Source organism: Nannospalax galili, unplaced genomic scaffold, assembly GCF_000622305.1.
Source record: "Nannospalax galili isolate Female #2095 unplaced genomic scaffold, S.galili_v1.0 scaffold1052, whole genome shotgun sequence".
NCBI lineage: Eukaryota > Metazoa > Chordata > Mammalia > Rodentia > Spalacidae > Nannospalax > Nannospalax galili.
The window spans coordinates 37,138-50,856 of NW_008330624.1; positions in this window are offsets into that span (position 1 = coordinate 37,138).

Consider the following 13,719-nt stretch of genomic DNA (forward strand, 5'->3'; position numbering starts at 1 on the left):
TCCCATTGTTCTCATTAGATAGGTCAACAGGACAGAGAATTAACAGAGAGACATCTGAATTAAACAATACCATACATCAAAGGGACCTAACAGATATCTACCGAATATTCCACCCAAGCACAAAAGAATATACTTTCTATCCAGCACCCCATGGCACCTTCTCCAAAATTAGCCATATACTGGGGAATAAGACAAACTTCAACAAATACAAAATGATTGAAAGAATTCCATGCATTCTCTTGGACCACAATGCAATAAAGCTTAAAGTCAACACTAGAAGAAACCCTAGTAACCACATGAACACATAGAGATTAAACAACGCACTCCTGAATGATGAATGGGTCAAATGTGACCCATAAAAATAATCCTGGAACTAAATGAAAAGGACAATACAACACAACTAAACCTCTGGGACATGTTGAAAGGAGTCCTTAAAGGAAAATTTATAGCTCTAAGTACCTACATTAAAAAATCAGAAAGTACACAAATAAATGACTGAGCATTGCAACTCAAGACACTTGAAAAGCAACAATAATGAAACCAAAACCCAGCAGACAAAAATAACAAAAGTCAGAGCAGAAATTAATGAAATAGAAACAAAGAAAACAACACAAAGAATCCACAAATCCAAGAGCTCATTCTTTGAAAAGATAAAGAAGATTGATAGACCACTATCCCAGTTAACCAAAAGAAAGAAAGAGCACCTCCAAATCAACAAAATCAGAGATGAAAGGGGAAACATCATGACAGACTCCAAAAAGATCCAGAACATTATAAGGGAATACTTTAAAAACCTATATGCTACTAAATTTGAAAACCTAAAAGAAATGGATCTGTATCTAAAAGAGTGGGAACCACCAAAGCTAAACCAAAAAGAGAATAACAGCTTGAACATACCCATAACACCTAAGGAAATTGAAACAGAAATACAAAATCTCCTGACTAAAAAAGCCCAGGACCAGACGGATTTACAGCAGAATTCTACCAGACATTTAAAGAGGATCTACATCCATTACTACTTAATTTATTCCAAAAGATAGAAATGGAAGGAGAACTTCCAAATTCCTTCTATGAAGCCAGCATCACTCTAAACCAAAGCAAGGAAAACATACAACCAAAAAAGAAAAACATAGACCCCTATCTTTTATGAACATAGATGCAAAAATTCTCAACAAAATCCTTGCATACTGCATACAGACACACATCAAAAAGATCATCCACCATGATTAAGTTGGCTTTATTCCAGAGATGCAGGGTTGGATCAATATACATAAGTCAATAAATGTCATAAATTGTACAAATGAATTCAAAGACAAGAACCACATGTTCATCTCAATAAATGCAGAGAAGGCCTTTGAAAAAATTCAGCATGCATTTATGTTTAAAGTCCTAGAGGGAATTCGTCTGGAGGGAACATACCTCAACATAATTAAAGCCATGTATAACAAAACCACAGCCAACATCATTCTAAATGGAGAAAAACTGGAAGCATTCCCATCAAAATTAGGAACTAGACAAGGCTGTCCACTATCTCCAGTCCTTTTCAATAGTGCTTGAAGCTCTTGATAGAGCAATAAGAAAAGAGAAGGAAATTAAAGGACTACTATTTGGAAAAGAAGAGGTCAAATTATCCCTTTTGCAGATAATTTGATGCTATGCATAAGAGATCACCAAAATTCCACCAGAACTGATCAACAAATGGTATCTCATTAAAGTTTCAAAGCTTCTGTACATCAAAGGAGGCAACCAGGTAAATGAAGACAAAAACCACAGAATGGGAGAAAATTTTTACCATGACACACCTGACAGAGGTTTAACATCCAGAATATATAATGAGCTCAAAAAACAAAGAATTAAGAGAGGAAGTAACCCAATTAAAAGATGGACTAAGGAGCTGAACAGAGAGTTCTCAAAAGAAGGAATAAAGATGGATAAGAAACATCTTAAAAGATGTTGAACATCACTAGTAATCAGGGAAATGCAAATTAAAACCACTTTAAAATTTCATTTTACTCCAGTCAGACTGGCTAAGATCAAGAGAACAAATGATTCCAAATATTGGAGAGGATGTGGGGAAAGGGGAACACTCATCCACTGCTGGTGGGGCTGAAAACTTGTTCAAACCCTATGGGGGTTTGAACCTACAATTTGACCCAGTTATACCACTCCTTGGCATATACCCAAAGAAACAAATGAACCTACCATTTAGTTATACCACTCCTTGGCACATACCCAAAGAACTCATCCTGTTGCAGAGACACTTGTACATCCATGTTCATTGCTGTTCTTTTCACAATAGCTAAGAGATGGAAGCAACCTAAATGTCCTTCAACTGATGAGTAGATAATGAAAATGTGTTTCACTTATATGATGGAGTTTTACTCAGCAGTAAAGAAAGATGAAATCATGAAATTTGCAGGTAAATGGATGGAACTAGAAACTGTTATACTATGTGAAGTAACACAGACTCATAAAAAAACCCAACATATGTTCTCTCTCATATGTGGATCCTAGCACCAAATCCTTATAAGTGAGTATGTATGCAGGCATAACTACAGGAACCAGGATAATAGAAAGGAACCAGGGAGTTAAAGGAAAAGAAAGAATCTGAAAGAGAAGAACAGTAGGAAACAGGCATTGATAAGGGAGATATGGATAAAAATTGGGTTAGTTTAGGGGAGGGGGGAGGGAAGTGTATACAAGGAACCTAGTGGATAAAGGGAAAGAAGGAGCTCAAGAGAGGTAGGACCATAGGTGAAAGGTATTATCATGGGAGACATGGGGAAAATGGGGGCACCATAATTGCAGAAACCATGATGGAAGGGTTAGACAATGCAAGAGGTAAATAATGCTGTCATTCAAGTTCCCTCCGGGTCTTTTGCCCTATCAAGAAAACCAGTAGTACATACTCTGCCCCTTGGAGGAACTAGCCAATTGGGAGACAAATGCCTAGCTAGTTTTAAAAACCAGAGGTAACCATATTAGTCCAACAACCTACTGACAAATTACACATAACAGATAAAAAATATATATCTAGGCAAGGTTTATCTATATGGTAGGTGGTAATTAAAAGTATCAGATTGGTGGAACTAAACTTCTTGATGTTTAACAGACATCCTTTGAGGCCTACACTAATTTGGCCAGAGGGACATAAAGGAGTTTTTGCTCCTTGCCCTCCTAGGTTGACTAGTTCCAGGGGACTATGAGCATCTCTCAAAATGTCCTGTAACTGTGGTGAGTCATCTGTCCTCTTAATCAAGGAGGCCAAGGAGACCCCACAAGATGGATTTGAACCAGTGTCCAGTCCTCAAAGAGGAGGGTCAACACAGAGGAAATAGTTCCTCCATGCTTCTAAGCAAAGCCAGCCGTAATGGAGCAGGACCTTTGACTTATCTTCGCATAGAAAGAACTGGTAAAAGAAAGGAGCCAGGGGCTCCTCCCAAGCCCATGTGAACCCGGAGGTACAGATCGCCAAATGGCCTTAAGTGTAAAAATAAATTGGTTTATATGGGCCAACTGTATGGCCCTAAACACCCAAATGAAAAGTATAACCAAAGATTAAAGGGCCAATATAATTTTTTAAGAGTCCATATGTATAGCTAAAGGCTGTATTACAAGAAACAATTCCAGATAGGAGATACCTTCTTTTGAGTTGTTTTCCAGGGTGGCCCTAGAGACTCCCAAATAGTAACCCAGCATAGAACTGGGAAAATGAACAGCAGACCCCAATCTTATCTAAAGGATTACTGACAACTGATTGCTCCTAGATGAGGAATAGGTGATCTTCCTAAAGCTAAGACCTCTAAATAGGCTGACTAGATTCACCAGAAGGCCAAGTAGTGGGGAATGGCTGTGGTGCCAACAACACAGCAGAGAGTAGCAGGGATATCAGAGTATAAGGGCTCTTATCGGGGGAGGGAGTCTGCCATTTGGGAAGTTGGTGTATAGTTGAATATGGTTTGGGATGTTCTGTGTGTTCTACACACACAAAAATTCAACATATTAAAAAATGAGTTATATTTGAGGAGGAAGCATAAAAATTTAATGTCATGTTAATTATTAGAAGTGATAAACATTACCATTGAAATCTACCCAATGAATTTATATCCATATACAGGTGCCAATGCTTTTAGTGCAACCGATCATGACTAGTAATGATCAGATACATACAGATTAGAGATGCATGCCCCAACATCTAAGAGTTATTAGCAAAAACCACTGAGTCTTTCTGTAAGAAACAGTATATTTTAAATGAAATGGAGATCTTTTTTAAAGGTTAAAAACTCATTCAATTTTATGTATTACAGGGTTTATACTAAGTTCAATAGTGTACAATTGTATTAATTCAACTGTGAATCTAAAAATTTTGTAGCCACTTTTGAAAGTGATGTATCTTTGCTCTGGAAATTGTTTTGAGTATGTTAAAGCTGTAATGAAATGCTTCTTCTAAAAAATAAAAAAATAAAAGAATGCTTATGCCTACAAAAGATATCCATATTTGAAATACAGATATGGATTCATAAGTCCTATAAGAATATGTTTTATAAGAAAAATATTTATATGTAATTCGGTTGACCATTGCAATTTTTTATAGTTTTATTTTATGTGTATTAATGTATTACCTGCATGTATGTAAGCATACCCGAACTGTGCAATACTCAATTAGGTCAAAAGAGGGTGTCAGTTTCCCCTGGAACTGCAGTTATAAACAGTTGTGAGCTGCCATGTGGGTGGTGGGAATCGAACCCAGGTCCTATGAAAGAGCAGCCAGTGCTCTTAACCGCCGAGCCATCTCTCCAGCCCTCCTTTAGTAAAAGTTTAAAAGGGCTAACTTTAAAAGACAAGAATTTAATGTTTTTCTTTTTCTGTTTTCTGATAATTTTTGCAATGGTTTTGACAAAATTAAGGATTATTTAAATTACTGTTCAGGCTGAAATATTTTAATGACTTTATAGTCTTGGTAATAGGGCTATCACATATGTAAGATACACTTAGGCCCTGCATGATAAGTTTGTTTATAGTTATTGAAGATATTTTCAAAGATTTTGTAAAAGATGCTTCAAAATATAAATTTAATTTTTGTTTAATTTTATCTATTTTTTTGTGTGCAGGCATATGTGGTATACTCATGCCATGGCACACATGCGGAGGTAGGAAGACAACTTGTGGGAATTGAACTATATTGGGAACTTAACCTAAGTTACTCCATCTTGCTCAGAATAGCTGTTTTAACAGTAACCTCTTTTCCACTTATGGGAAATATTTCAAAGGAGAAATCAGCCTTGAGTTCTAAGAAATAGCTCAACCACAAACCAGTGGAACGTGCTAATCTCAGACATTCTGCATCCGGCTAACTGGTTGTTTTGCTTCTGTAACTCGCTTGTTATGGCTAGGGAGTTGACTAATTTTAAAATGTGAAAGCTGGTTGCTAAGTTATGTGACTGTATCACTTGTCTGTGTAATAATTGGTTGTTGATTAATAGAGTCAAAGATCTGCTATGTTGTGCAAACCTGATTGGTTCACAAGTGTCCTGTTTTAATAATATTTTTGTAATCCTATAAAAAAACTCTGACCTGACAATGATTGCTGCTGCATCTACTCCAAAGAGAGACAGCCTGGCTGGTGGAAATAAACACTTACCTTGCTACTTTTCTTTAAAAAAGTCTACTGGTTTTTGTAAGTTTGTGTTGGCTCCTACTACTTTGCTTAAAAGTTTGACCATTTTTAAAGGTTTTCTGTTAGAATTTTTGGGATCTCTCATCTACATCACATCATTTACAAATATGGAAAGCTTCACTTCTGGCTTTCTTATTAGTGTTGAATTAATTCCCTTCTCTTTTCTTATTTCTCTGGCCAGATTTTAAAGCACTATATTTAAAAGGACTGGAGATAAAACCTCCAATCGAAACATGGGCTAAGTATCTGAACAGAAAGTTCTCAAAAGAAGAAATAAATATGGCTTAGAAACATCTTAAAAGGTGTTCAACATCCTTAGTAATTAGGGAAATGCAAATTAAAACCACGTTAAGGTTTAATCTTACCCCAGTCAAACTGACTAAGATCAAGAGAACAAATGATACCAAATATTGGAGAGGATGTGGGGAAAGGGGAACACTCATCCACTGTTGGTGGGATTGTAAATTTGTGCAACCCCTATGGAAAGTCATGTGGAGAACTCTTAATAAACTAAAAATGAAACTACTATTTGACCTGGTAATACCACTCTTTGGCATATGCCCAAAGGATTCTTTCTATTACACTTATATATTCATGTTTGTTCCTGCTCTTTTCACAATAGCTAAGAGATCAAAGAAACCTAAGAGTGTCTCAACTGACGAGTGGGTAATGAAAATGCTGTACATTGACACAATGGAGTTCTACTCAGTGGTAAAGAAAGACAAAATCATGAATTTTGCAGGTAAATGGATGGAACTAGAAACTGTTATACTAAGTAACACAGACTCAGAAAAGAAAAGAAAAGAAAAGAAAAGAAAAGAAAAAAATCTACGTATGTTCTCTCTCATATGTGTATCCTAGCACCAAATCCTTATAAGTTAATATGTATTGAGACATAACTATGGGAACCAGGATAATGAAGAGGAACCAGGGAAGTAGAGGAATATTGCAAATCTGGACGTGGAGTTTCTGTCACCAACAGGAAATCCCTCACAGAAGCAAACTGATGTGTCAGGAGGAGCATGTCTAATTAATATTCCTTACACTGTACCCAGGTGGTCCAAGAGACTCCCCAAATTACTCAGGCTATTGCCGCAGCCCAGAACTTGAAGGTAAGGCCCTGCTACTGAAGACAACATACTTCAGGGACAGGATTTGGATCAATAGAGCTGGAACTGACCTGAAAGCACTTCCCCTGAAGGCTAGCTCTCATAGCTTTGGAGAGCACTATGAAGGTGCCAAGGGAAAACATCAATCGATGGTCCAACACCAGCTTCAAAACCAAATAACCATATCAATGTCCAGCACAGCATATGTCATTGGTGCAGTAGTGACACTTTTATCTTGTGGGCATCAACAGCTACCTACTTTGACTAAAAGCCCACTCAAAGAAAGGAAACTCAAGTGTGGTAATGTAAACATAAGCTAACACAGATAACTACAGTGGCCATAGATCTTAGAGAAAACCCCAAGACTTTCATATCCTTAGACTAATGTGATTTCTTATTATGTGAAAAGTATTATCCCTATATTTACAGACAAATATCCTAGTCATCACTCATCAAAGAAGCTCATTTTTCACAGTCAGAAACTATTACCAAGTACAACAACTGGTCACACACTGATATTGTCTATGAATTGCTCAGGTCCAAGTGACACATCTACAATGCAACCTCTGCACCTAAGGTTCATGGAACATTGAACAGGGATAAAGAAGAGGACATTAATAAATCTCTCATTTCTCATTAATCAAGCTCCCTCATGCAGCAGAGGGCCAGGAACACAAAAAGTCAAAAATGGACAAAGCATAGAGAGCAAGAGTCTGCTGAATGTTGGTCTTTGGACAGGACCCTTTATTAAACTTCACCCACCCAAGGCTCAGGGACCATTACAGAAGAGAGGGCAGAAGAGAGTCAGGGAAGAGGTGCATGACCATATGGAAACAGAGGAGTACGAGATCCTGGGAACCTGCTCATATGATTCTACAGCAATCATAGCAGCATACACAAGTCCCATACAAATTAGGCAGACAAAAACCCAGTGTAGAACTAGGAAAATGAACAGCAGACCTCAAATTTATCTGAAGAAATATTGGCAATTGATTGCTGCTAGGTGAAGAAGAGCTGATCTTCCTAATACAAGGGACTCTAGATAGGTTGACTAGACCTCAGTGGATGGACTTGCACTGGGGAAAGTCTAGGGACACTGGATTTACATGGTGGGCCTTAACAGGGATGAAAGCGTATATGGGCTCCAGTGGGGGTGCTATGGGAGGGTGTTGGTCAGGATGGAGGTATAAAGATTATTAAGATTGTCTGAGATGTTCTGTATGAAATACACAAAAATTCACTATAAACAAATTTAAAAAGGACTAGACATAGTGGACATCTTTATTTCATACCTGAATTTAAGGGGGATGTTTTGAGTTTTTCTCCATTTGAATGATGCTGCCTGTGAATTTCTCATATATACCCTTTATTACATTGAGTGTGCTTCCTGTAGCCCTATCCCCTCCAGGACTTTTATCATGAATGCATGTTGGATTTTGTCAAAACCTTTCTCTGCCTCTACAGAGATAATCATGTGATTTTTGTCTTTAAGTTCATTTATATGATTTAGTCTATTTGTTGACTTATGTATGGAAAACCAACCCTGGATCTTTGGAATGAACCCAACTGGATAATGATGTATTATCTTTTTGGTTGTGAGCCTGAACCTTTTAACAGCTGCATCAGCTCTTCAGCCTAAAGTGGATCATGTTTGTGATACATGCTTGTGATTTGAAAGTATTGAGAATATTTGCACGTATGTGCATCAGGGATATTAGTTGTAGGTTTTTGTTGTTGCTGGTGATTATGATGTCTCTTTATCTAATTTTGGTATTAGAGCAATACTGGTTTTGTACAAGGAGTTTAGAAGAGCTTTGACTGTTTCTGTTTTGAATAATTTAAGCACCACTGATTATAGTTCTTCTTTGGAGTTCTGGGAATCCATCTAAATATTTTAGTCAGATGGCTTTGTGGCTCTGTTTCAATCTTCTTTGTCTTTTTTTGTTACAGTTATATTTAAGTTGTTGACCTCTTCTTGGTTTAACTGGGATTGTTGAGTTGAATTTAGAATTTCATCCATTTCTTTTATATCTTCTAATTTAATACAGTATATATATATATATTTAATTTTATTGAGCTCTTAAAATTTCATACAACAGTTCTTAATCAGATCTAGACACCCCTTCCCCCATCCATAACCCCCGTCCTCCACTGGACCTCATGTATTCCATGTTCAGTCCTATGCAGTCAAGCATTTATAGTCAGATGTCCTTCGGTCTAAATTCATACACTGGAGTCTGGCCAGCCCATCTAGAGATCATAAGTAAGGCATACTCTCCCTCACCCAGTAGCAGTCAATCTTCAGTAGTTCTCCATCTAGGGCTGGCCCACCACCAGGCTTACTCCTCCCTTCTGGGCCCTTGTTTAGTTGAAGTGGCGTGGGTCCTCTGCTGGATGCCACCATTGCCACAAGTTCACATGTGCAAATTTCCAGTGGCCTGAAATCCTCTGTTTTCCTGTGTTTATGAACCAAACATGGCTCTTACACTCTTTTGACCCCTCTTCTGCAATGGTCCCTGAGCCATGTGTGGTGAGGCTCAGTATAGGAGTTCTATCCAGGGACACACACTCTGCAGCCTCTTATTTTTTTAAACTTGGCCAGTTGTAGTCTTCTGTATGCATTGCACTCTGTTGTATAAGGAAACTGCACAGTACATGTTTTAAAGCATTCCTTTACAATGGTCTTGGTTACTTTGGTGTCTGTTGTAATAGTTCCTTGCTTATCACTCATTTTGTTGATTCAGGTATGCTCTTTGTTTCATTTGGTCAGCTGGGCAGAGGGTTTATCAATCTTGATTATCTTTTCAAAGAACCAGCTCTTAAATTAATTCATTTTTGTATTGTTTTCCTTGTTGCTCTTTGGTTGATAACTTCTTTAAGTTTTACTATTTCTATTCATCTGCTGGGTGTAGGTTTCCTTTGTTCCTTTTTCAAGAGTCATGAGTTGTATTAAGTCATTTATTTCTACCTTCTGATTTTTTTAATGTCAGCATTTAGAGCTATAAATTTCTCTTTAAGAACTGTTTTTTAAAATGTTATTTATTATTTTTATTTTATGTGTATGAGTGATGTGCCTGCATGTAAGTGCACCCATGTTGTGCATTGCCTGCAGAGGACAGAAGAGGCTGTTGGATCCCTGGAACAGGAGTTACGAACAGTTGTTAGAAGAAAAACTGGGTTCGAATCCCAGCACCCACATGGAAGCTAAGAACTGCTTTTAACGTGTCCCAGAGGTTTTGTTGTTTTGTTTTTTCATTTTCATTTGATTTCAGGAATGGTTTTATTTCTTTCTTGTTTTCTGCTTTAACCCATTCATCACTCAGGAGTGTGTTGCATAATTTCTATGAGTAACTTTTGTTTGCAGAGCTTCTTTTGCTGTTGATTTTAAGCTTTATTGCATTGAAACTGCTTAACTTGTCAGGCTTTTCTGGAGCAGGAACAACATGATCAGAGCTAGTTCTTAGAGGAAGGAGATGGGTAAAGGCTTATTCTTGAAAGTAGAAATGGAACTGCCCCAAAATTTGTCAGGGTGAACTGACATTATAGGTAGCATGGGAATATTAAAATCAGATCAGGACAACCAGACCCACCAATGTATTGATCACACAAGACCAAGGAAAATTTATGACTCCCTCACTTGACCCTATAAAGAAGTGAGCTTGTCACAGTGAGATGTAAATGACCCCTCACTGACCTGTTATGCAACCAATCTATGCATGCTCAAGGAAAAATCAGCTCCAGTCAATTCCTGATGATAGCTGAGCCTATTCAATTGCCCTTCACCCATCCACTTGCTCACTATCTGGACATACTCTCCATCTGTCTTCCCAGTACTTCGTTTGTACACTTCAGGCCCTTGACCTCTGCTGCTGCTGCACTGATTTTAAAAGCTCTACTTTGTTACACACACACACACACACACACACACACACACAAACACACAGAGACACACACATATGCATGAGAGAGAGATTTCCTATATGATGTATGATCTGAAACTTAGTAGTAGTTTAAGACAACTATTATTGTCCTAAAAGAACCTATTTGCTACATCATCATTACCAAGAAAAGAAGAGTATGTGGAAAACAGCTACCATCGAACCTACTGCCATGTAATTTAATTGTTATTTAACACAATCTGATACTGTGGAAATACACAAAAAAGTTCATTCATGTTTCTGACATAGCCTGCATATGAGAGAACAGGAATAATTACAACATGTATATAACTGGAAACTATACAGAAACTATACAGACTTCTTTACAATTTGAATAATGTATTGAATATGTTTGTAAATATAATGCAGGAAGAGATGGTTAAAATTGATTACATGTTTCTCACCATGTACATATAGATTTTTTTGCTATTTTGGAATAATACTGACTTGACACAGAGAAAAATGAAACTAAATCCTTACCTTTCACCTTGCACAAAACTCAACTCCAAATGGATCAAAGATCTCATCATAAGACTGAATACTTGCAATGGCTAAAGGAAAATGTTGGGAACATACTTCAATTTATAAGTACAGATAGTACTAAATAGAAAACTCCTGTAGCTCAGGGAATAAGATCAATAAGGGACAAATGGTATCTTTTAAAACTAATATATTTCTGTATATCAAAAGAAACTCTCGATCCAGTGAGGAGGCAGTCCGCAGAGAGGGAGAAAACCTTTCCTAGTTATATATTTGACAGGGATTATGGTTTAAAATGTACAAAAATCTGAAAAAAACCCTCTAAATATTAAGCAATAAGGTCAGCATGCACAAGACCCATGCAAACTTAGGCAGACAAAAACCCAGCACAGAACTGTGGAAATGAACAGCAAGCCCCAGTCTTAGTCAAAGAATTATTGGCTACAGATTACTGCTGGATGATGAAGAGCTGATCTTGAAGGGAGAGATTCTAGGTAGGCTGACTAAACCTAGTGGATGAACTTGCAATGAGGGACATCTCGGGACACTAACTTTCCATAATGGGCCTTAATACAAATGACAGAATGTATGAACTTTAATGGAGAGACTATGGGAGGGAGCCAAAGGGAAAGAGGGAGGGGGTATAAAGATGATTACATGTATGAGATATATAAAAATTGAATATTTTTTATTTTTAGAAGAAACATTTCATTACAATTTTAACATACTCAGTAACAATTTCCAGAGCAAAGGTAGATCTCTTTGAAAAGTGGCTAGACAATTTTTAGGTTCACAGTTGAATTAATAGTTATACAATATTGAACTCAGTATAAACCCTGTAAGACATAAAATTGAGTAGATCTCTTTGAAAAGTGGCTATACAATTTTTAGGTTCACAGTTGAATTAGTAGTTATACAATATTGAACTCAGTATAAACCCTGTAAGACATAAAATTGAATGAGTTTTTAACCTTTAAAAAAGATCTCCATTTCATTTTAAAATATACTGTTTCTTACAGAGAGACTTATTGAGTAATTTTTTAAAAAGATGTAATAAGACAGGATAATAATTGTGGAGGGGGAAGAGGGGCAATTGCTGCATCCCAAGCCGAGCATCTATTTGCAACTGATACCTGCTGGAAGAAGGAGAATCAGGTTATTTTAAGAGTGTGAGGTTGGGTAGGTTGACCATGCTCCAGGGAATGGGCCCATACCCAAGAACATTTGAAGAACTTAATTTAGAACTAATAGGCCTTTTAAAATTTATGGGGGACATGAAGTAGATGAAGTAAGGAGGTGGCTGTGGGGCCAGATGAGATGGGGAATAGTAGTTTGGATGTGATCAAAATACATTGCATGCATTTCCCAAAGATTCAATAAAAATAATATTAAAATATGAATTCTTGGGGCTGGAGAGATGACTCAGCCATTAAGAACATTGGCTGTTCTTGCAGAAGACTTGGGTTTGAATCCAAGCACCAATAAAACTGATGCAATCTCAATAATAACAAAAATTCTTTGTACTCCAACATATTTCTTTTCCTAAGTGGAGCTCATTGAGATTTCAGGATATGTTGTAAAATAAATTTGTTGGTAATGTCCAGGACAAATGAAGAAAAAATTGAATTATTAGTACAATATATTAAAATAACTGTACAATGAATATACAAGACTAGAGGAACATTAGTAAACAATTGAAAGAGAATGAAAAGTCTAGAAAAAGGTTCTCAGACAAACGGATTTTGCATATGATAATGATGGAAGTTGTAAAATGATAGTGGATTTTGAAATAAATACTATTAGGAAAATCACTAAACAATTTGGGAAAAAAGATAAATTATACTTATATTTTGCACCATACATAAAATTGATTGCAGGCATAGAAACTAGAGTGAGAAATAGAAACTGAACACTATTTTAACTTTGTTTATTATTTTTTAATTTTATGTGCATGAGTGTACTGCCTGCATATATGTACGCATGCCTATGCCTTGTAATGCCTCTGGAGGTAAGAAGAAGGTACTGAACTCTCTTGGAACTGGAGATACAGATGGTTGTTGGTTGTAATGTGAATGCTGAGAATAGAACCCGTGTCCTCTTCAAGAGCAGCCCTTAACTGCTCAGCAGTGCTCTTAACTGTGGAGCCATCTCTCCAGGCCCCTGAACACTATTTTTTAGATGTGAATAGATTTCATCTTTAATGAAATACGCGGAAAATATTTCTAGCTACCCAAAATTCTAAGAGAAAGACAAAAATTGATACTGTAAGTATATAAAATAGTTTTTATATCACGTACACAAGCTCACTAATAAATCATGTGTCACTGTCAAGAGGGGAAATATTTGCAAAACATAGATGAAAACTTAATGTAAGTGACATCTACAGAAGTCTTAAAATCAGAATGAAATAAATAAAAAGTTGATTGCTAAACACAAGCACGAAGTATGTGGGAACTTGTAAATCCATTTTATGAATTTCTCAGTTATGAAATAAAGTTCAACCCATACCACATTA